We start from the raw sequence: 24158 nt of genomic DNA on the forward strand, positions 1-24158 counted from the left end.
ATGGCTGGAGGTGATCGTTAATGCCCCACCCAAGCAGGATCTCCCTGCCGCCCCCTTCCCTGCCGGGCTGCAAAAGTCTTTAAGAAGCCTTTTGTGCGCCTGCGCGCAAAAGACTTCTTACAGACTTTTGCAGCCCGCTGGCAGGGAAATAGGCGACAGAGAGATTTCCTCCCGCCCCCTTCCCTGCCGGGCTGCAAAAGTCTTTAAGAAGCCTTTTGCGCGTGTGCGCGCAAAAGACTTCTTACAGACTTTTGCAGCCTGCTGGCAGGGAAGGGGGCGGGAGGAAATCTCTCTGTCACCCGCCTGTTTCTAAAGAGCGGCATTGAGGGGGGGGAAAGGGGGCGGCATTGAAGGGGGCTTCAAGGGGGCTTCAAGGGGGCGGCAGGGAGGTATCCTGCCGCCCGATTGTTTACAAGAGGAGGAGCCATCATCAATTGAAGCGGGCGGCAAGGAGAGATCCTGCTGCCCGATTTTTACAATAACTATGGTGCCAAAGGTGGAAAGCGCGAGAGGGGTAAGTAAAGCCCCCCCGCCCTTATTGGAACCCCCCACCCCAGTGCCGGACCGCAGCTCTGCAGTTCCGTGCACACTCCTACTAGAGATACATCTTTCCTGTTTTCTAACCCAGCCTCTTGCCTGTGGGCTTCCCAGAGGCATCTGATGGGCCATTGTGTGAAACAGGATGCTGGACCAGATAGACCTTGGACCTGATCCAGCTGGGCTGACATGTCTAAGACAGAAGTTCTGCTCACTCTCCTTCACCCTGCCAAGGTGTGTCACTCCAGTCTGTTGTCCAAGTTTGCCCACCTGAGTGCTCCTCTTCAATTCCTGTAGGCATTTTTTTTGCATTCATCACTCATGTATATAGCATTTAGGCTGTGTCTCTAATTAAAGGTCCTGTAAAATAGTGTCCTTTGGTTCGGTCTGTTGGAAACTTGGCAAGTATGATCCTTTTCAGGAATTCTTGAATGCCTACAAATTTCAAGCTATTGCCCCAAAATTGTGAAGTTAGAAGAAGCAGATTTAAACCATGAGGAACATATGAACGAGTGAATGCAACCAGGCAAATTTTTGTGATAATATGAATGCAATTCTGATGGATGAACACAGACACTAATGAGGTTTTTAACTGCACACATGAAGGGAGACATGAAATGATTTCACCCCCTTGCACAGCTCTGTAATTCATTCTAAGCTCATATCTGGGTTTGTCCTGGACAGCACTGATCTAAATGATAAAAATATAATTATATCTATGGTTATAATTTAGATTACACATCCTGTGCAATATTTTTATTCAATTGGTTGAATATTCCAGCAAGATCACATCCTGCATCATTATTATAGCAATACCACACATTTAAAATTCTCCCATCAGTTTTATTCTTGAGTTTTTCCTTGGAGATTAAATTGTAACTTTTCCTCATTCTTGCCAAGGGTGCTTGCCACTTATGCTAAAGAGTACCCTGGAGGCTTCCTTAGGTTGACTTGAAGAGGATACATGAACATGAAAATGACTCATGGTTAAATAACACATTTTAAAAGTCTGACTTAACCAAGAAGCACAGCTCTGGGTCACTGCACTTCTGCAACACTGTGAGGGAATGATTATCTCCTTCCCATTCACCAGGAAAAGAAGGCCTGAATTATTTATAAAACAGGGCATATTGTTTGATGGAGTACCAGGTACAAGCAAAGGAAAAAAAATTGTAAGAGCTATATTCTTAAATAAGGTATCTGTCCAAATGGTCATACTTGGTAAAAATGCATACATGGAGAAGGGATTGGAATTGTACTCTCTGGCCCCACCCCCAACCTCCATGCATTGATAATAACTCCCAAATAGGTTATCTCACATGTAATAAAATATTGCAACATAAGGTAATAATATAATTAAAAATAATATAAAGCGGGGGGGAGAGAGAAAACTGTTGAATTGCTCTTATTGTTAAGACGTTTCTTCTAATGTTCAGCTGTGATCTACCCTCCTGTGGCTTAAGCCCATTAGCTCTGAACTCCTTGGGTCCGGACTTCCTTAGAGAGCTCCTTCTTCTGCATGATCCCCATCACATGTTAAAGTCATCTGGAGAGGTCCATCTCCAGTTACAATTGGAACATCTGGTGGCAACAAAGAGCCAGGCCTTCACTACAGCTGCTGCTGGCCTATGGAATTCACTCCCAGCAGATATTCATAATCTAGGCTCATAGTTGACCTTAAAGAGAGCTCTAAAAACTGACTTGTTTGGCCTGGCCTTCCCAGGTTCTCAAATTGTTTTTTAAGAGTTTTAATTGGTTTTAAATGGTTCTGAATTGTTTTAAAATTGTTTTTATATTGTTTTAAGCAGTATGTTTTAAATGGTGTTTGTTTTTATGTTTTTTAAAGTTGTGCACCGCCCAGAGCATTTGGAAGGGGCAGTCTAGAAATGTAAAGAATGAATTCATGAATGATTCTGCCCTCTTGGGCAGAGAGAGAACAAATCATGTCCACCCTCAGTCTTCTCTTTTCCAGGCTAAGCGTATTCACTTCCCCCTAGCTTTCCTCACAGGGAAATGTTGCCTCTATGTGCACCATTCTGCTTTTTAAATAGGAATAAATGGCAGCTGTCAATTTATATGGGGAAAAGCAAAGGGACGTACTTGGAGACCCTGTTGGGCATGGGACTACATCTGAAAGTGCTTACTTTTAATGAACTCTATTTGTAAATGGGGCAGAGAGCTGTCAACCAGTGTTCTCTCTAATAGGGGTTCCCAGACGTTGTTCACTACAACTCTCAGCATCCCCAGCAGCAATGGCCTTTGGCTGGGGATTATGGGAGTTGTAGTCAACAACATCTGGGACTTCTGTTAGAGGGAACACTGCTGTCAACCCCAATTTCAAAGGAAGAGAGGAAATGGTTATGGGAATACAATATCAAAATGATTATAAATGTCTCCTTAAGGGAAAGTCCAAATATATTAAATACTTAACACCTCCTCGCTTAACACATTGTTTACCATGTGGTAGATGACAGCTGTTGGACTTGTAGGTCTGCTGAGGTTGAGTCATTGGATATTTTTTGTTCTTGCTCATTGATTATCATTTTTGTAAAGGTTTATTGTTAACAATCAAGATGATTACATGGTACAATTTAACATGTAGCCTCAAAATAGTCCTTTTTGGATATATCACAGAGGAAGCTCTCACGGATTATTTTGTTAGTTACCCATCTCTAGGATGTGTTCTTATGTATCTAGAATGCACTTTTTATCAGCTTCGGCTGATACTGAGGAAGATGCTTATGTATATTTTAGCATGGGTTTATACATTCAAAGATTGTTTTTGAAAGCTGAGTTCACCTCTGTTTCCTATTTCCCATTATAGCAATAGCAATAGCAATAGCACTTACATTTATATACCGCTCTATAGCCGAAGCTCTCTAAGCGGTTTACAATGATTTAGCATATTGCCCCCAACATTCTGGGTACTCATCTTGGTGACATGCAACATACTCTTTAATTCCTGTCAGTTCATTGCTGAAGAATGAACATACTTTCTCATTCACTATTGATAATTCCATTTGTTAATTGAGTGCTTCCCTTTCCAGCAATCCTTAATAATCATGCAACTTGGGACTGGTTGGCTGTTCAACTTATGTCTCAGAAGCATCCATGGGAACAAAGTGTCTTGTTCCACACGGTTGAAAATGTCAGCATTCATTAAATTAGTCCAATCTGATGTACTTTAATTTCTACAGTTTGCATACTCTCTTCCTCTCGCTTTAAAAAGATGCATTGAATATTCACTCACATTAATTAAATGGGCACTGACTTTGTTAAACAAGCATGTCAAGCACATTAAGCAAAGCTAAATGTCATGTGAACATTCATGAACATTCAAAAGTCAAAGGCTCATTGATGACTGCAAATCTTTTAATCATGATATTCATTTTCTAAAATCTTATCTCTTTCAATGTTGTTTCCATTTTGATTGCAGCAGAGCTGGATTTAGTATGCAAAGGATTGATCATACATAAGTAATGGTTTATTCTTAGGGCTGAGCACAGGCTACCAACATCCTGTTCCAGGAAGTTTTTTTTAAAAAGTCGGACCTAATGAAACATATAGAGGCTCTTCTCACAATTAGTCTTATCCTCATTCGGCAGGAGTACACACACACACAGAGGGGAAAAATGAAAATGTGGGTCAAAAGGACTCCGGCTACACATCCCTGAGGCGGGTCTCATGATCAAGGAGACCCGCCTCGGGAAGGTTAGTGGGAAGAGCGGGCTTAGCCCGCTCTCCCTGCACACAAGCAGTCAGTCTGCTCCTGGCAGCTGAACTGGCCGCCCACACGACTGCCGGCTTCATTATGCATTAAGGCAATCTTGATCAAATCATCCACTAACACCACCTATACATCCACTAGATCTGTTCTTAGCACATTGCACAAGGGGCTGTTGAATTAAGCGCATAAGAGTCTGGAACTGATCAAGTACCCTTTCACTAGAGTGCTCAGCTAGCAAGGTAGCCCGACATTGTAATAAGTTATCTGAGAGCAACAGCTCCTTAAATTGTTCATCTAGTTGGGTAGACCATTTCACTCTAGTGAACTTGTCATCATGGTAGACCATTTCACCCTAGTGAACTTGTCATCATCACTAATGGCAGTCTGGAAAATATGCTCTAAATATAATCCCTCTGCAAGGGAGTTTCAGAGAAAGGACCAAAGGGAGATGGTCATGCGGTTATCTATCTTAAATTGATAAAGCAAACTCAGTAAGTTACATGATACAAGAATATAATCTAAAACACTTGTCCTCATCCCGGCCCACCAAGTAAACACCCCCTTTCTTGAGTTTTCCATAGCCCATTCATTACAAAAAAATCCAGAGAATTCATTAGATTAGCCAAACAAAGGCCGAGAAAGTGTTCTATATACGTATATACAGGAAAACCTTGTTATTTATGGGGGTTCCATTCCATGGGGGAGCACAGATGATATTATTATTTCTTGTTTACACAGTCAGACAGGTGTTATTGACTGGTTTGTTTTATCCAGACATCGAATCCTTCCCAAGGACCTGGGATGGCTGAATTTTATTGTCAATTGTTATAGATATCGTTGCAGAATATAGGCTGTTCCCAGTAAAGCTGCTTTTCATAATTGGCTGATGGTGATTTCTGTGGCCCCTATGGTGCTGAGGTGCTCTTCAAGGTCTTTTGGAACTGCACCCAGGGCGCCAATGACCACTGGGATTATTTTGGTCTTTTTCTGCCACAGCCTTTCCATTTCAATTTGTAGATCTTTGTATTTGGTGATTTTTTCTATTTCTTTTTCTTCTATTCTGCTATCACCTGGTATTGCTATGTCGATTATTTTAACTTGTTTTTCTTTCTTCTCGACTACAGTTATATCTGGTGTATTGTGTGGCAGATGTTTGTCTGTTTGTAGTCGGAAGTCCCAGAATATTTTTACATCTTCATTTTCTTCAACTTTTTCAATTTTATGGTCCCACCAATGTTTGGCTACAGGTAGCTTGTATTTTTTGCCGATGTTCCAGTGTATCATCCCTGCTACCTTGTCATGCCTTTGTTTGTAGTTAGTCTGTGCGATCTTTTTACAACAGCTGATTAGCTTTTTACTATTATTATTATTATTATTATTATTATTATTATTATTATTACATTTATATTCTTCTCTTCCTCCAAGGAGCCCAGAGCGGTGTACTACATATTTAAGTTTCTCTTTCACAACAACCCTGTGAAGTAGGCTAGGCTGAGAGAGAAGTGACTGGCCCAGAATCACCCAGCTAGTATTATGGCTGAATGGGGATTTGAACTCGGGTCTCCCTGGTCCTAGTCCAGCACTCTAACCACTACACCACACTGGCTTTCATGATAGTGAATCCATGGGTAACGGGGCATTAGGGCTTTGGGAATCAGGCAGTTAGTTTCCAGGACTAGCTAGACTGGACAAAAAAATAATTCAAAATCGCCCCCCAAACCAGTAAACAGACCAAATAAAGTGCCCTACCATGCTAAACTGTCTTTTAGGAGTCCAAGGATGCCCCGCAAGAGTCAGAATTTCACCAAAAATAGGCCAAAAATCATAGTTCTTTTGCCATTATATATATGGGTTTTTTTTTTGCCATAAATATGCCATGAAATGGCTCCTAAACACAAAATGGCAGCCAGAAATGACCTCTGAAATCATTTCTAGGCATCCCTGACCCAAGGATATATGAATTCAACCATTTTTTGCCTTATATTTAAGCAAAACCAAGGTCTTGTGTCCATTATCCAACCGCAGATACACAAAATGGATGGTGGGTGTGTGATTAATGAGGTTCTCCTGTATGCCTATGAGACCTTATGATCAGTGAGAAGAGCCTGGATGGGATTTGCGGGGAGAGTGGGCTAAGCCCACTCTCCCCGCAGACGAGCAGTCAGTCTGCTCCGGGCGGCTGAACTGGCCACCCACATGACTGCCAGCTCCGTTACAGAGCCAGCAGGGGCTGGAGGGATCGGGGGCCGTGTGGCCCCCGGAAACTCCAGCATGCCCTGCGCAAATGTGCACAGCATGCTGGCGAGACCTCCGAGCCGGGAAGCTGCTTATCAGCCTCCCAGTTGGGGGTCCACTTTGAGTTGCTGCAGCGTGGAGCCACGCAGCAACAACTCACGATCAGAAAGCCCAGGTTAGCAGAGCACTCGCTCTGCTAACCTGGGCTTAAGGCAGGAGTAATTAAGCGGGTTACCCGCTTTGACTAAACCAGGCTCGGCTGCGAGCCCGGTGAGTCTCACAATCGGTGGGAAGCAGTCTAAGCACCCTTAGCCCACTTTCTACTGATTGTGTGAATAGCTTCTATATATCTGTGTTTAGCAAAGAACAACTATAAGCTTTTTATCCTTTCCCTTACTTTGTGATCTTTGTTTGGCTTCCAACAGAAGAATTAGAAGTGCAATATGTTTATTATATTTGATAATTAAATACATAGAATAACTTATAAACTGTCAGTGGTTGCTGAAAAATGTAAAGAAGATAAGATTTGCTATTTGGAGCTTTTAAAATTAAGTATCTGTTTAAAGTCACACATTTGCATGCAGGTAATCTAGGGGGATTGTAACTACCTAGAATAGAAAAATAAGCATAAGAAAGAAGTCATATGGAGTTGAACCAACAGTTTATCAAACGGGAATTTCAAGGCAGCTTGCTTGCAATCTTAAGCATTTCAGAGTGCAAGCTCTGAAAAACAGTATGGTTCAAAACACTCACCTATGTTGTACTTTTAGCTATAAATAGTATGCTTCAAAACATTCACCCATGCTACACTTTTAGCTGTCTTAATTGAATTTTTAATTAGGCACCTTTACTCAAATTGTTCCCTTCATGTGCAGAAGTTGCATGCTTCATGTGCAAGCTGGAACAGCAGAGCTGGCATTTGCTATTCCCACTACAAATCCTCATCAACCATACAACCAAAAACAAGACTCTTGTAAAACCTTTAAAGACTAACAAATTTATATCAGGATAAACATTAATTGACTATAGTCTATAAAACATCTCATGCATTAAGTGTTATCCTCATTTGGCAGGAGTACACACAGACACAGAGGAAAAAATAGAAAATGTGGGTCAAAAGGTGTCTGGCTACACATCCCTGAGGCGCAGTCAAGGAGATCCGCCTCGGGAGGGTTAGCAGGGAGAGCAGGCTTAGCCCGCTCTCCCCACTCATGAGCAGTCAGTCTGCTCCGGACAGCCGAACTGGCTGCCCACATGACTGCCAGCTCCGTTACGGAGCTGGCAGGGGCCGGGGGGATCGGGGGGCCGCATGGCCCCCAGAGGTTCCAGCATGCCCTGCACCTCTGCTAGCCCAATTTTCTCCCATCGTGTGAATAGCCTCCCTGTCTCCTTTACCTAGCCTGGCTAGGCTTATAGGGTCCGGCCTCAGAGCAGGGACAGGGAGGGGGTTGAGCATCACCCTGTGCCTCCTCCATCCCAGGCTGCTTGCTCCTTGTGTCTGCCCCTCTCCGAGGGCCCCTGACACTCTCCACCAGCCAGCCTCTCTTCCCTGGCTGGCTCCTTACATTCCTCCTCACAGGTTATGCATCACCTGCCCCCAATTATGGGACCAATGCCTCTCTTTATTACCTGTAATTGATTACCCCTTGCCAATGCCGCTCCCCCTTCTCCCTCCTCCTGCTCAGACATGCTTCTTGGGAAGCATGCTGCTGATATTATCCTCACACACCTCCCCTTCGGCCTTATCAGGGCTCTGCTCCTCTTCCACTGGAGTTTAGTCCCTGCCCGTTGGCAGTCTTTCCTACATATCTCCCTGGCTGCCACCCATCCCTGTCGCCTTGGGCCTGAAGAATTATAGTCAGTTACCATTATTATATGAAGTTAAAATTTAAGAGATAAGAATAGTGGTGACTCTCAACAACAGATAGTAGATACAGTAAAAGTATCATACATATGATTTTTTACCCAAGATTACCACTGAAGAACCTCTCTGTGACTGCCCCAGGGCTTTGGAAGGCACTCCCTGTAAGAGCTTCTCCATCTCCAATTGCTTTTTAAAAAGGTCCTTAAGACAGTGGTGCAGGTATAATTGAGTGGATGGGTTCAAAGAACTCCATCACCCAGTTCCTAAGGTCTCTCTAGCTCCACACCTCCCTATTTTCTTCATTATCTCCCTCACTAAGAGGGGCCGCTGGGGAGAGGGGCAAACATGGGGCCGCTGGGGAGAGGAGCACACATAGGGCCCCACTCCCCTAGCTATGCCCTTGCATTAAGACAAACCTGTTTTCTCAGGCTTTTAATTAAAATTAATCTTAAACCTTTTAATTGTTCTTATCCTGTGAAATTGTTTTATTTCACTCTCTAAATTTTTAAAATTGTGTTATTGTTTTTATTCTGTAAAATATTTTAATTGTTTTGTTTTTATATTGTAATTTAGATTAGATAACAGAAGGGCAATGTTGGCAGATGATGGCATATATCACAGCTGGAGGATGAGCAGGTGAATGCGCCCCCTAGAACCAAAGAACATCACAGATGTGTGAAAGCAAAGCATCTGGAATTAATGACAATGAATTAGATAATGTGGGGTGCGGGAGTAGAGGCAGAAACAATCATATATGTAAAGGGGAGTTATGTGATGACTGCTCTCAGGAGTCATCAGGAGTGATGTGATGACTGCTGTCTTTGTTTCTACCCCATGTAGCTGCAATGTACACTACCCTGCCCTTGGTTTTCTGACCCAGCCTCTGATGCTGGCATAGTTCTTCTCAAGAGTCTCTGAGCCCTTTCTCACGATGGATGAGAAAGGGCTCAAGGGAGAGTGGGGAAGAAGGCTGTTTGCATCTACCTCCCTGCAGATGATCAAGCAGGTCATCCTTGCTGCGTTTCCCACGCGCCCACATGGGCAGCCCTGCTCAGAGCTGCACAGAGCAGCAGAGCAGAGGGATCCAGGGCTGAAACTTCTTGTTCCAGCCTCTGGGTATCCCACAATGCAACATTCGGCACACGCATGGCATTGGAGATTCCCCCATCAGACGGGTGCTCTATGCACCCGTCTCTGTGTCTGAATTCAGCGAGTGCACCCTTAGCCTCAGCTAACAGCCAGGTTAGTTAAGAGGGTTAGGCAAGTGGTGAGTGGAGGGATCCGCAAGGATCCCACCGCTTCACATGACCAGCTTAACCCTGCTGGGCTGCCCCACGCAGGGTTGGGCTGGTTATGAGAACAGACTCACTGTCTGCACACAGCTTTCATGACTCCCCCATGAGGCAAGGAAAGATGACAGTCTCAGGTGGTGACTATGCCATGAGAAAGGGAATGCAGAAACCCTGCCCCACTCCTCACTGCTGCTTTGATCACCCATCTACCTTCTGCTGCCGTTCCAATATCACCTCTGCTGCTGCCACTGTGTTCCCCACTCCATCCTCCCCTGTACCACTCCCTGGGGCAGAGGCCAGCGCTGATGCCCCCCTCCTCCTCACCTTTCAGGTGTGTGCTCTATCCTGGGGCCAGTACATGATGCTGCATGCTGTATCAGTCATCAGTCACTTCCACCAGTTTCACTGGCACCTTTTTCTTGTTGCCATCATGCTTTCCCCTCCAGCATGAAAAGCGAGCAAACTTGGTACAGCAAAAGAGAGTGAGTTGGTAGTAAGAAGCAGGATCTGGTGAAATGGGAGGCAGTGCCTAAAGCCTGGTACATCAAGGAGCAAGCCGCAGCATACACCAGCCCCTGAACATGGACAGAGTGAGGTCATTCACACCATCAAAACCTCTGTTCTACCCAGGTTTGGGAGCTGTGTGTGCTCCCAATTTTTGCTTGTATGGAAGCAAGGTAAGAGAAAAACCTGGGGAGAAGTGAGTAAGGCTCTACACATGATCAGTGTGCAGAGCTGAAAAGGATTCAGAGGGGAGAGTAGGTTAGACCCACTCTCCCAGCAGATGATCACTCACCCCTCCTCATGTGGATGGATGGCCCTCCCAGACAAGTGGCAGCTTGGCTCTGGTGATCCCACGCCTTGCCGGATCTCGCCGTGTCTCGTCGCATCTTGCCGCATCTCGCCTGGCAGCTCCAGGGGATGGGTGAAGAGAAGTGCCACCAAGTGATGCCCTGCCCCACAGAGCCCCAGTGATGCATCGCATGAATGCGTATTGCATTCCTGGGATCCCCCTCCCCTGCAGGTGTGTCTGCTGGGGCTGCAAGCAGCCACAGCAGAAACATGACCAAAAAGCTGAGGTTAATTGAGAGCTCACTCCGTTAACCTCATTTAAAGGGGTGGTTCAATAAGCGGGCTTGCCACCAAGCCACTGCCAGGAGCTGTGCGGACGAAAAACTACACAGGTTTTCCTCCTACAACAGTAACATTAAAAGCAGTTTATGCTTACCTGTAACTGTAAAGTTAAAACTAATGTCTTATTGTTGTTGAACTAAGATCTATAGGGTGTTATAGAATGTTAATTAAAATATGATAAAATAAATGCATAGGGACCAGGAAATTATAGATTGTGGACATAAAATTGAAATCCACGAGAAGTTGTAAAATAGTTAAAACTGGAGTTACAATTTCATTAAAATATGATAAAATGAAAACTGTATAACTGAGTAGCAGTGACAGCAGTGCAGACATGAGTTGTATCAAGCCTGGTTAACTCTTGCTGGCAGTCAGATCCCAGTGAATTTTGTACACTGCCACACAGAACTTGGCAACATTATGGGGCTATTCTCACGACCAACAAAAATCGGGCTAGCAGAGGCTAGCCCGATTTTTGTTGGTCGTAAGAACCACTGGGCTCGCAGCAGGTAACCCGCTTGAACTACTCGGTCGTAAGAACCACTGGGCAGGTAACCCGCTTGACAGTGAGCGGGTAACGCACTTGAGAACCCCTGCGAAAAATCAGGTTTGCAGAGCGAGCGCTGCAGCAAACCTGCTTTTTAGGCTCATGAGTAGCTGCAGCGCAGCTTCGCGCCACACCTACTCATGAGTAGACCCCCAGCTGGGAGGCGAAAAGCTGCCTCCTGGCTCGGGGGTCTCCCCAGTATGCCCTGCACGATCGCGCAGGGCATACTGGGGCTTGTGGGGGCCACGTGGCCCCCGCTCCCCCACCCCCCGCCAGCTCTGTCACGGAGCCGGCCATCGTGTGGGCGGCCGATCCAGCCGCCTAGGGATCCCTGCCCGCTCGTCTGCGGTTGCATTCAGAAAGTAGGGGGGAATCATGAACCCCCAGAACCATCAGAGGTTCAGTTTGACCCCAAATCATTGAACCGAAGTGCTTCATTGTCGAACTGGTTCAAGGTCAAACCAGTTCACACATCCCTAGTTGGCAATAAGCTTTTTGTTGTTGTTTGTTTCAATGCATTCAGAGTTAAACTATGGTTTGGAGCAGTGAAGGTGCTGTGAGGTGAAGAGTGTTTTTGTGAGGGGCTTTTGTAATTCCTGTAGCGATGTGTGAAACGATTTGGGTACAGAACGATTTGTACCAGAATCAACCCGTTTCAGGCAATTTGCATACAAAACAAATCAGTCATTTTCTACACCTCAGACATTGAAAACAACAAAACCCAGTGCCCGATGAGCTTGTGGTTTCGGGGGTGAGTTGGCACCATATGTTAACCATACCCCTGCTAACTGGGCAAAGAGGCATCTTTTACCGTGGTGATTCTCTTTATTTAGCAGGGGGAGAGTAACTGGCCCTATCCACCCCCAGCACAGTACTTCCAGTGACTGTTGCTGGTGTGTGTCTTATGTTTCTTTTTAGAATGTGAGCCCTTTGGGGACAGGGAGCCATCTTATTTGTTATTTCTCTTTGTAAACCGCCCTGAGCCATTTTTGGAAGGGCGGTATAGAAATCAAATTATTATTATTATTATTATTATTATTATTATTATTATTATTATTATTATTGCACTATACCTCACCCTGCTCCTGGCCACCCTGGTGACCCCCAAGTGGAGTTATGGGGCTGCTGAGATCCCCATTATTCCCTATGGGGAAAAACCTAAAGGCGCACAAACTTCAGGAATTCTTTCTTTGAAATTGGGGTGGTAGCTTCCATCCACTGGACACTATGACCCTGAGCCATTTTTGGAAAGGTGGTATAGAAATTGAATAAAATAATAATGATAATAATGATAATGATAATACCACCCACCCTACTCTTTTGGCCCCAGGACGTTTTTTTATCCAAATAGATTTGGATTAGAATTCAGAAAATTGAGGTATTGAATCTGGGGTGATTAGCGGGGGCAAATTCGGAGCAAAAACAAATTGGGGGTGATTCAGTTCAGGTACAAATTGAATTTAAAAAAATTGATTTGTGCACATCCCTAAATTCCTGCACTTGTTAGCTGTAATTCTCTAGGATTGAGTTGGAGGGTTCTGCTGAGAACTGGAAGAGGCAGATGCATTGGAAGTGTTCTGAGGTGAATTATTCTGTTATTGCTTTTTCTATTGGGGGGGTGGCATCTGATGCGGCAGGCTCTTCCTGCTGGTAGAATTTGTGGTTGATATAGAGCCTCGGTGTGGGGTTGCTGAACAAAGGCTTTTAGGTGTAGGGAGACTGGACAGTGGGCACTGCTAAATTGGTGGGGGGAGATACCTCAAAGCAGTCTGTGGATTGGAGCAGGTTTCCAGAGACAATTACATAATGAGGATCAGCTGCCCACACAACCGCCAGCTCCATCACGGAGCTGGCAGGGGCTGGGGAGTTCGGGGGCCGTGTGGCCCCCGGAAGCTCCAGCATGCCCTGCACAAGTGTGCAGGGCATGCTGGAGAGACCTCCGAGCCAGAGGGCATGCTGGAGAGACCTCCTGGTTGGGGGTCTCCTCGTGTTTTGAACCTCCTGGTTGGGGGTCTCCTTGTGACTAGCTGCGGCGCGGAGCCACACAGCGGCAACTCATGATTACAAAAACTGGGCTTGCAGAGTGCTCGCTCCGCAAACTCGGTTTAAGGGGAGGGGTAGTTTGGCGGGTTAACCGCCTGGAGGCCACCGGGCTCACCTATGAGCCCGGTGGTTCTCCTGGTCAGGAGAAATCGGGCTAGACTCCCCTAACCTGATTTCGCCTGATCGTGGGAATAGCTTCTCATTTTGTTCCCAGCCCAGAAGTTAATTCAGCACAATGATCATTTTTGAGGGAGCCATTTCCAATGTAGAGGTTAAGTCTATTGGCCATTTGGGCCAGGCAGAGTCATGCATAGTTTGGCTTCCTGTCCTTCGAGTGGCATGTGCAGGGGAGAATATCTACTTCCTGGTTAGGCAGGTATTTCTGATAGCATGCCATATAGAAAATTATTGTCAGGGCCTATTCTGGCGTTGGGCTTGCGTGAGGCAACTGTGGTTTTTGAGATGTTGCAGATGGTGTGAGCTGTCTCTGAGGTCTGCCTGGGGCTCTTCAGCATCAAGAGGAAGCATGCATGGAGGGGTTGTAAGCTGAGAATGGGCAAGGTCAGAGATAGCCCCACTCCTCAGGATGGCTTAGATTGAGGTAAGGGCCACAATAATGTCCGTTTTGCTGTCATCGGCCTCTGAGTCAAAATTAGAGTGAGATTAAAGTCAGAGTAGTGAACTGACAGTTTCCTCCTTGATGGGGGTGGGGGTTGTCTTTGTGCTTGTGTTGGTTAGGGCAGTTGTGATGTTAAGTCCTTCTGGTGTGACGTGAAGAGAAAAAGTATCCCTTTCATTATGACTTTCTGTGGATAGATAAAGAAATGCTTCACATGACCTGTGTGAAGTGCTGTGCGGGGAGAGCAGGCTTAGCCTGCTCTGCCTGCACACTAGCAGCCCCCAAGTCTTGGGTGGCTGGATCGGCTGCCCACATGACTACTGGCTCCGTCACAGAGCCAATGAGGGCTGCAGGGATTGGGAGCCACCCGGCTCCTGGAAGTTCTAGGATGCCCCACGCAAGCATGGGGGCATTCTAGAGAGACCCCCAAGGCGGGGAGGCTTGTTTTAGCCTCCTGGCGGGGGTCTTCTCGTGTGTTGCCATGGTGTGGAGCCATGCGACGGCAGCACGTGAGCAACAACATGGGATTATTGGAGCACTTGCTCCACTAACTTCATTTAAGGGGAGGGGTAGTTTCGGTAGTTTGCTGCTGGAAGCTGCATGGCTCCTGTGGCAGCAGATGACCAGGAGAAATGATGCTAGACTCCCTTAGCCCAATTTCTCCTGGTCACGGGAATAGCTTCAAACTTTATTACAGTCTTTGACCAGAACAGAAACATAAAGTAACACCTGTTACAGTAGCAACAATATATTTTTATGAATAAATAAACACATAGTAGATGATTCAACTATTTTATTTATTTGATACCAGCCTTCCAAAAATGGCGCAGTGCAGTTTACACAGAGAAATAACAAATAAGTGAGATGGAACCCTGTCCCCAAAGGGCTTGCAATCTAAAAAGTAACATAAGATAGACACCAGCAACAGTCACTGGAGGTACTGTGCAGGGGTCAGTTACTAGGCCGGTTACTCTCCCACTGCTAAATAAAGAGAATCACTACATTCAAAGGTGCCTCTTTGCTAAGTTAGCAGGGGTTAGCATTAGTCATTGAGGCTATTTTCACAATGGGGAAAAACCAGGCTAAAGAAGCCCAGCCCAGTTTTTTCCAGTTGTGAGAACCAGTGGGCTCGTGGATGAGCCCGGTGGTTCTCTGGCGACTAGCCAGACAAAGTAGCCCTCCCCTTAGCCCAGGTGAGCAGCTAGTGCTCCGCTAACCCGGGTTTTTGGATTGTGTGCTGCCACGGCGCAGCTCCATGCCACGGTGACATACGAGGAGACCCGTGCCAGGAGGCTGCAAGCAGCTTCCCAGGCTTAAGGGTCTCTCCATGATGCCCTTACGCAGGGCATCCTGGAACTTCCAGGGGTCATGCAGCCCCTGATCCCCACTGCCACTGTCGGCTCCATGATGGAGCCGGAAGTCATGTGGGCGGCCGATCTGGCCTCCCAGCTACAACTGGCTGCTCATCTGCGGGGATGAGCAGCCAGTTGTAGCTAAGCCCACTCTCCCCACAGAACCCTCTCAGGCGCTTCACACCAATCGTGTGAATCACCTCATTAATTGTTGTCATATATGCATTGCTATTAGACAAAACATAACCACATTGTAGGTAATGTTAGCTTGATGATCTGACAGTAGAAATGAAATATATACTTCATCTTCTTTGCCTGGTATATTTACCTCTAATTTTAGAGGTAAAATTAATGTCTCTAGCAAATCTAGAGAAATTAATGTCTCTAGCAAATCCCTATACAAATTACAATATAATAAAATGAACACGAACCACATCCTCTATGGCCTGTGCATCACACGGACAGTAGTGTTCAGAGTAAGAAACCTTACCATGAAGCGAGTCTCACGATCAGTCTGCAGTGATCCCTGCAGACGATTACAATTGCAGCCCTGGGCGGCCGGATTGGCCTCCCACATGACTGCTGACTCTGTCACAGAGCCAGTGGGGGCTGCAGCGATTGGGGTCCTCATGGCACCCGGAAGTTCTAGGATGCCCCGCGCAAGTACACAGGGCATCCTGGAGAGATCCCCAAGCAGGGTCGGCTGCTTGCAGCCTCCTGTTCGGGGGTCTCCTCATGTGTTGCCATGGCACAGATTTGCGGCACGGCAATACACAATCAAAATGCCGAGGTTAACGGAGCGCTCAATCTGTTAACCTCAGCTAAGGGGAGGGGGGATTACCAAGGTTTGCTGCTGGGAGCCATGCAGGTCCCATTGCAGCACACGATTGGCAAAAAGCAAGCTAGGCTCCCTTAGCCCGCTTTTTGCTGATTGTGAGGATCGCCTCCATATCTACCATCTACAACAGCTAAGGGCAACACATCAAAACAGTCTAGCACAAATGCTCTTTTTAAGTATCTATGATACTTAATCTTAATAATCTTAAGTATCTATGATACTTAAAAAGTGATACTGATTTTTAAGTATCTATGATACTTAAGTATCTATGATACTTAAAAATAGTTAGAGCTTGACAGTATTCAGCTGGCTTAATACCAAAAGCAGTTCTGTGTTTTAAGTAGTTTTACTTTCTGTGAATGCAGAATCTGAGAGGGAGAAGAGTGTTGTCAGTGGTTGCATTTGGGATTGAACATCTGTGAGTAGTTTTTTTCATTTCTGCAAGACCTAAGTCTTTGGATTTATGACTTTCACTCTCTCCAAGTCATAAAGGATTAGTCTGCTGCATCTGGTCAAGTACAGCAAAGATGTTTGCAGGTTGTTTACTGAAATCTAAGTTCATTCCCCAGGAGATGTTATCATCAAGATCCTTTGCAGAAGGTACAGTTTTGCATCTGAATTTCCCTGCAAGAAGTGGCTTTATTGTACAGCCCTAGAACACTCTGATGGTGCTTATGTTGCAATTATGAGAGAGATGCTTCCTCGCCCATATGAATGAACTTAAGTGGAAGGGTGGACTCATTAAAGGTAAGCAAAATTATCTTAGTCTCTGGACAACTGGATAAAAATTGGATTGAGTCCAGGTCTATATATCTTGGTTGGCAGTTTAAAAGCAGACTCAGGGAATTTATTATGGTCTTGCAAAATGACCATCTCCCTATATGGGTATAATTCATTGGGATTTGAAGCAACACCTGAGAAGTTTGAAGTATGCATATTGTGTTAGATCAGTGGGTTGCTTTTGGCAGTCCTGTATGTGACTTGTGCAGCATTTTTGCAGGAGTCCCATCTGGAGCTGAGGAGGGAGCTGCCATGACATTGTTGGATGCTGCTTTTGGGTTTTAATTGGGCTTTACTCCCCATGGTTGTCTTGTGTTATAAATGCATCAAAGGATCAGTGAGCTTATCTACCTTCACCATTATTATGTTTAGATGCTCCAAAATTTGAAAGACAGTTTGTGCGGTTAGTAGGCAGGCATTGCCAAGGTATTCAGGTAGCAGATTGTGGGGGTAGTGAGGAGAATGTCTCATCCTCTTAGATCTCCTATCTCCCTGCTCTAGGTGGGTTCTTAGACTGGAATTCTTAGATAGTGAAAGAGATGCCAGGTGTAATGCAGTCTCCCTTGTAGCAGACTCCAGTGGTCATGGTGGGGATGAGGGAGGGTTCTCCGTGCCCAGGACCATAAATCTGTTATTAGTAGGGAGTGTGAAAGTTGTACTCACAGCTCCATTGGAGGAAAGGAAGGAGCCAATCCTCATCTGCTTCTCTGCCTTATCTTTTTGGTCATTTGGGCTGTGCCAATTTTTTGTCTTGCCTTTATTTGTCATGGTTTAGATTTGTGTGATTCCTGCTTGAGAATTTATATTCCAGTGAGGAGAAGTTCAATTTTAAGACAGGAGCTCGTGGATTGTGCTGCCAACCCGTCGCCATTGTGGCCACAACCCCGCTTCTGACTTATTCTGAATCAGACCTTTCTAGCTCAGTATCGTTTACACTGCCTGGCTATCACTCTCTGGGTGGGGATCTTTGTTCAGTCCCCAGCGCCTTCTATCTGGAGATGCATCTGCCTGGAGAGCATGTGCTCTACCATTGACCTATAGCCCCCTTCATTTTCACAATACTAGAGCAGTGTGGAATAAAGTCATGGGTGACCAGCCACATTTCTCCAAGGATTGGCCCATAAATTTAAGTATGACTGCAACTCAGATGTGGCAACACAGGAGGCAACCAGTCAACAGTTACTTCTTGTCTAATTGTAGGCCTATTCAGCCAGACAAAAGTTCCATTTGTCCAATAGGTGGACCGGTCATATGTAACACAGATATTTTACAAAAAGCAGCATAGTACAAAGCATTATATATAAGCAACCACAGCATGTTCCTTGCAAGAAATTGCATAATTATAATGTGGATAAACATCATTCCTGCCTATCTAATCAATAAATCCTACATTTCCCACTGAAACTTGGCAAACTTGAATCTTTCAAACATCCATTTGCTGAGAACCAGTCATGTTTCATGAGGACCTATTTGCCCAAAATAATGACTTACTGACATGATGCAGCGCTAAAGAGGATCATTTGTCTCTTGGCAGTTTAATGCCTCAAACAAATATGGTCACCATATTTGTAATTATTTTGAGCAAACCTTCTTGCTTTATAAGCAGTTACTCTTCTTTTAGAAGTGCTTTTTAGAAAGATAAAGGGGAGGTGGGTTCTTGGTGAATGGTTTCTTCATTTAATGAACATTATATTCCTCCAGCAGGAGCTAAATAATTTGTGGAGATGCATTATTTTGTTGCATCCTAGGAGACAGAAAAAAGTGGGGAGGGCTCTTTCTTAGGTGTATGATAAAGGAAAATAAACATTGTCTTTGGGAAATCAATTAAACCTGATCTTCTCTCTTGGGTATGGTAGCGATGTATCATTAGTATTTTTATTTAACCTGCAAAGAGTCATTAATTATATGGTACAACTGAATACAGAAAAACAATAGCTCTCAGTAATTCAGTGTAAGGATGGCCTCACTTCTCCCAAGACTTGTTCGGCTTTCAAACACCTTGGGCAGGTTTGGATGATATACCTAAGTCGGTCTGCTTACCATGCAACCAGGGAAGTGCACGTGCACATTCTGCTCCTCCTCCCAGTGTGCTTCCCCCCTTTGTTTAATTGAATGGGGGAATTCATCCAAACTGGCCCCTCACACAGTCTAAACACCACAAGGTATTTAGATTGTATGTGAGGGGGGCAGTCCAAACAAACATGCAGTTAAGAGGAGGAAGATGGAGGGGAAGAAGACTTATAATCTGAACTGTCCCATTGTAAGAGCTCATAACACAATATGAAGAGAACTGCTGGATCAGGCCAAGACCTATCTAGTCCAGCGTCTTGTTCCTTACATTGGAAAGCCAAATGTCTTTGCAAAAGTCCACAAGCAGGAGATAAAGGCATGCCCCTCTTCCACTATTCTTCCTCTGCATTGTTATTTAGAAGCACACTGCCTGAACCTGGGGTGATACATCACTACATCAAGACTATTAGTCATTGATAGATCTGTCTTCCATGTACCACTTCAAACCCACTCTAAAGCCATGCAAGTTAGTGTGCATCACCACATGCTGTGACAGGATGACCAAGTCATGCCAAACTAATCTCATTTCCTTTCTTGACAGACTTACTAGTTTAATAGATAAAGGCAATACTGTGGACAGAGTGAGGTCATTCAAACTGTGTTCTATCTGGGTTTGGGAGCTGTATGTGCTCCCAACCTTTGGTTGTATGGTAGCAAGATAGGAGGAAAACCACCCAGATTCTCCCCCAACCTTGCTTCCGAACAATCACTTTTGCCCAGGTTTTCCTCATACCTTACTTCCACACAACCAAAAATTGGGAGCACACAGAGCTCCCAAACCTGGGTAGAACACCATTTTTGATTTTGCAGTTCATTAAACAATGTATCTTCATTTCAGCAAAGTATATGACAAAATCTCCCAAAATATTGTTGCTGACAAAACAGTAAAATGTGGGCTAGATGATGTCACTGTTGCATGGATGAACAACTGTTCCCAACGAGTACTGTACAAATTTAACAGCTGTACGTCAAGTGGAGTGCCACAAAGTTCTGTCCTGGCCCTGGACAACATTTTCATGAATGATCTGGAGGAGAAAACAGAGGAGATGCCCATCGTTGCAGATGACATGAAGATGGGTAGTGATGGTGCATAGTCAACAACACCTTAGAAGAGAAAATAAAGATTCTATCTGATCTGGATCATCTCAGGGCCAAAACGAAGAAGATGGTCCAACAGAGTCAAATGTAAAACCCTTGATTTGGGTAAGAAAAATCAATTGTACCCCCAGGCCCAATGAAGACAGGACACACTTGGTTGAGTAAATTAGGGCCACTTTATTAATGTACAGTGAACAGAACTTGCAACGAGGTCCCTAACAAGAGTGCGGGTATTCCTTCCATGTGGGACCACCTCCTAGTAAGGGCCACCTCACACTATGGTGAAGGGCCAGGTACTGATTTGGACAGGTGCCATGTCCTGACCTCCCCTCACCACAAGGCTTTACCCCACTGAGGGGGAAGGGCAGTTCAACCCACCCCCAACCCAAGCTGCCAAAGCTCTGAGTTGGTGAATTGAGCCACCCCCTGAGTGGGGGCCATTCCCAGCCCACCAGGCTGCCAAAACATTGAAGGGCGGTTCCTTGACCCCCACCCCAAATGGCCCTCCAGCTGAATCACTGTTACTCAAATCTACCCAACACCCACACTCTCCTGACACAGAAGTGGGGCAAACCCCTGTTCAGCCCCACTTACCTCACCCTGCTAGCGCTTCCCAAATACCTCATTGCAAGTCCTGGAGGAACACAAGATGAGTATGAGCCAGAAGTCTGATGCAGCTGTTCAAAAAGCAAATGCAATTTTAGGTGACATTAAGAGAAGCATAGTGACCAAATCATAGGAAGTAATTGTTCCACTCTATTCTGTGCTGGTCAGACCTCACTTGGAATATTTTGCCCAATTTGGGTTCCAGATTTTCAGGAGGATGTTGATAAACTGCAATGAGTTCAGAGGAGGGCAACAAAGATGGTGAGGGGTCTGAAAACCAAGTCTTATGAAGAACAGTTGAAGGAGTTTGTTATGTTTAACTCAGAGAAGAAAAGGTGAATGGGTGATACTGTCATCTTCAAAAATTTGAAGGGCTTTAACACAAAAGAAGGAGTGGAATTGTTCTATGTTGCTCCTGAGGGCAAGACAAGAACCAATGGGTTGAAACAAGAAAGCAGATTTAGTCTAGACATTGCCCCCTCTTGTAGCCTCGTGCTGAGGGATGCCAGTCTGACCCCTCAGACTGGCACCCACAGGGAGAGCCCTGATTGGCTCATTTCAAAGGGGAGGCAGGGTTTGTATGTCATTCAGGCTATCCCACACCTCCCCTCCTCAGTCCATTCATGTCTGGCTTTGGGTAGCTCTTGTGTCTCCTTCCCAGCCACGTGGCTTGCCTAGCACAGATGAAGGAGCGGTGGAGAACCTGGAGACCAAGGGACAAGGGTGGCTGGGATCTTGGTGGCTCTTGCCACAATGGTTTGGCAGGCAGAGTGGTAGCACCTGGGGGATAGCAGTGTCTGCACAGGCCTTGATGGATGGAGCTGGAGGAGAGAGGTCAGGAGTATGCCACCGCAGTTTAACCTCTAGGGGCAGTGGATGCTTGGATGGCCTGGCCGGGAAGCGGGGTGGGTGGGTGGCCGAGGTGGTCAGGGTTTACAGCAGCCTAGGCTGCAGACATTTGCGTATGGAATTGCTTGGGGCCTGTTTGCTGGGCGGTGGTTTGAGCAGCTGGGTGGGACCTTTCCCCAAGTCTCCCTCCTCCTCTACTGCATTTATATTCCCTTTTAGGGCAGTCAGTGTGGTTGGTGCATCTGTTTGGGCTGCCAAGGGGTTTGGGGTGTCATAGGCTTCTTTTTGTGCATAGCTAGGTTTGGGCCAAGCTGCTGCATCACCTAGGGGCAGGGGCATAAGTACAATTGGGCAAGGGGAGACAGTTGTCTCCTGGCCCACCACCCCAAAAGGCACCCCAGAGGCAAGTCACATGACATGACTCCCCAGTGCCAGGTTCCTTCAGTATTCTGAATTCATTCCCGTGCCATATTCCTTCTGTCTCTTCAGTCCCTCCCTCCCTCCCTCCTTTCCCCATCTCCACCCTTTTTGCCTCGGCTCCTCCTTCCCCATCCTGGCACCATCCGTATCTCATTGGCTGGAGGGTGGACGAGAAGGAAGTTCAGAGAAGCCCGGAGGAGCCTAGATGAGGCACCCCACAAGAGCATGGATGGCTTTCTGAGCTTGTCCCCTTTCCAGACCAGCAGCAACCACTGCCGGAACATGGCTCTCGGCAGCCCCAGCCCCAGCCCCTCGATGCACGGCTCCAGCTACCCTCCCCTGGATGGTGCCCCTCCCGGCTATGTAAGTAGTCCTGCTGCTACCAGCAGAATTTCTGCTACTGCTGTTGGGGAAAATCATTGACCAGCCGAAGCCCGAGCGTCCCCTCCAGATGGGAAGCAACCTTTGGCAACTTGACTGGCACGTGATTCAGGGAGGTGACCACTGGAAGCTGCCTCCTGCCGCCTGCCTCCTGCACATTCCTTGGGGCAGCCAGTAAGTCAGGACGCTCTCACTCTGTCTCTTGGTGTGCACTAGTGGTGGCAGTACTGCACTCTGCCTGCCGTGCCAAAAGCTCTCCTACAGCAGACGGGAGGGGGAAAGGCAGCTAGAGGCGAGTGTGTGTACTCAGTAAGAAGGTGAATGCGGCAAGTCCCCCCTCCATTTAGCTTCTTCATTGAGTTTCTCCATTTCAGTTCTTTCCCAGCACAGCGTCTCTTCAAAACTGTGGAGGCAAAGATTGTGTGTGTACAAAAGCTTCTCCTCCTGACCCACTCCAGCCTGGAGAACCAGTAAGCTTTGTGCTTAAAAAAAACCACCGACCACTTTAGACAGCCAGGACAAAGCCACTTCAAAGTAATAATGCAATGCAAGTCCAAGGAGCTACAATGAGAATTCTCTGAAGTCATATTATATATTATCTATCTATCTATCTATCTATCTATCTATCTATCTATCTATCATTATAATTAATTATCTTAGCCAGCCATGCATGGGGATGTGGCAAGGCTATGCATGCCGGTGAAGGAGGTGCCTGATTGGCTGGGTGCTGGTTGTCTGGCTACCGGTTTGGATGTGGAAGTGCAAGGAGAGACCCGGCGGGGGAGGGGAGGCGGTGGTGGCCGTGGCAGGGAGGCAGCCGTGGCAGCGGGCCTGGCCGCGGTGAGGGGGCAGCAGCGGGCCTGGCAGCGAGGAGGTGGCAGTGGGAGGGGAGGGGACTGGCTGGCTTGAATGCCAGCCAGAAACCACGGGGGGGGGGGAGTGGGCCATGTGGGCATCAGAGACACCCAGGGGAAGAGGGTGTGCAGACGCTCTGCGCTGGGTCTGCTAGTCTATCTATATTTCTCCTAGACGTGCCGGGGATGCGTGGGGATGCATGGCGAGAGTTCCATCATGCATGCGGTTTGTGACGGGGGTGGTGGGTCGGACCTGGCAAGCTGCTTTGGAGAGTTATGTGAGCTGGTGAGGAGGGAGGGAGGGAGACCGAGGAGGAGGAGGAGGTGCCAAGGACAGCCAAGCAGGTGGCTTAAATGGCGGGGAGGGAGGGAGGGAGCCCACCTGAGGAGGAGGAGGAGGCGCCACTGTGAGCCGCCAACAATGGCTGAGCAGGTGGCAAAAATGGCGAGGAGGGAGCCTGGCGGGGAGAGAAAGCACTGCTGGGGGGCAGAGAGGGAAAGCTACCGGTGGCGGGAGGAAGACGGGGACCGTGCCAAGAGGGCAGCGAGAACAGAATGACAGAGAATGGGAAAGGGAGGAGGGAAAGGGAGGAGGGAAAGCGGTGGGGAAAGAAAGCAGTAGTGCAGATGCTGTGTGCCCAATCTGCTAGTATTATATTATATTACTTCTTGGAATGCTCCGCCAAAAAGGAAAGCCAAATTAGACCTATACTATACTATACTATACTATACTATACTATACTATACTATACTATACTATACTATACTATACTTATACTAGTCATATTCATTCCTTCTGACTGGGGGGTTGCAATAATAGTACCAATTTATAAAAAAAGGTAGCCAAAGTGATCCTGCCAATTACTGACCAATGAGTGTGGTTAGCAAAAATATATGCCAAGCATTTAGCAA

General features: G+C 46.4%; 1 protein-coding gene across 1 annotated transcript in view; it reads left to right on the forward strand.

Annotated features, from left to right (window-relative positions):
* Positions 1–431: 431 nt before the first annotated feature.
* Positions 432–24158, forward strand: part of LOC128331607 (uncharacterized) — a 55651-nt gene continuing 31924 nt past the window's right edge. The window contains exon 1 of the mRNA XM_053265213.1: positions 432–514. The gene's annotated coding sequence lies outside the window, so the exon portion shown is untranslated. The remainder of the gene's footprint in view (positions 515–24158) is intronic.

This window comes from Hemicordylus capensis, chromosome 6, assembly GCF_027244095.1.
Source record: "Hemicordylus capensis ecotype Gifberg chromosome 6, rHemCap1.1.pri, whole genome shotgun sequence".
Taxonomy (NCBI): domain Eukaryota; kingdom Metazoa; phylum Chordata; class Lepidosauria; order Squamata; family Cordylidae; genus Hemicordylus; species Hemicordylus capensis.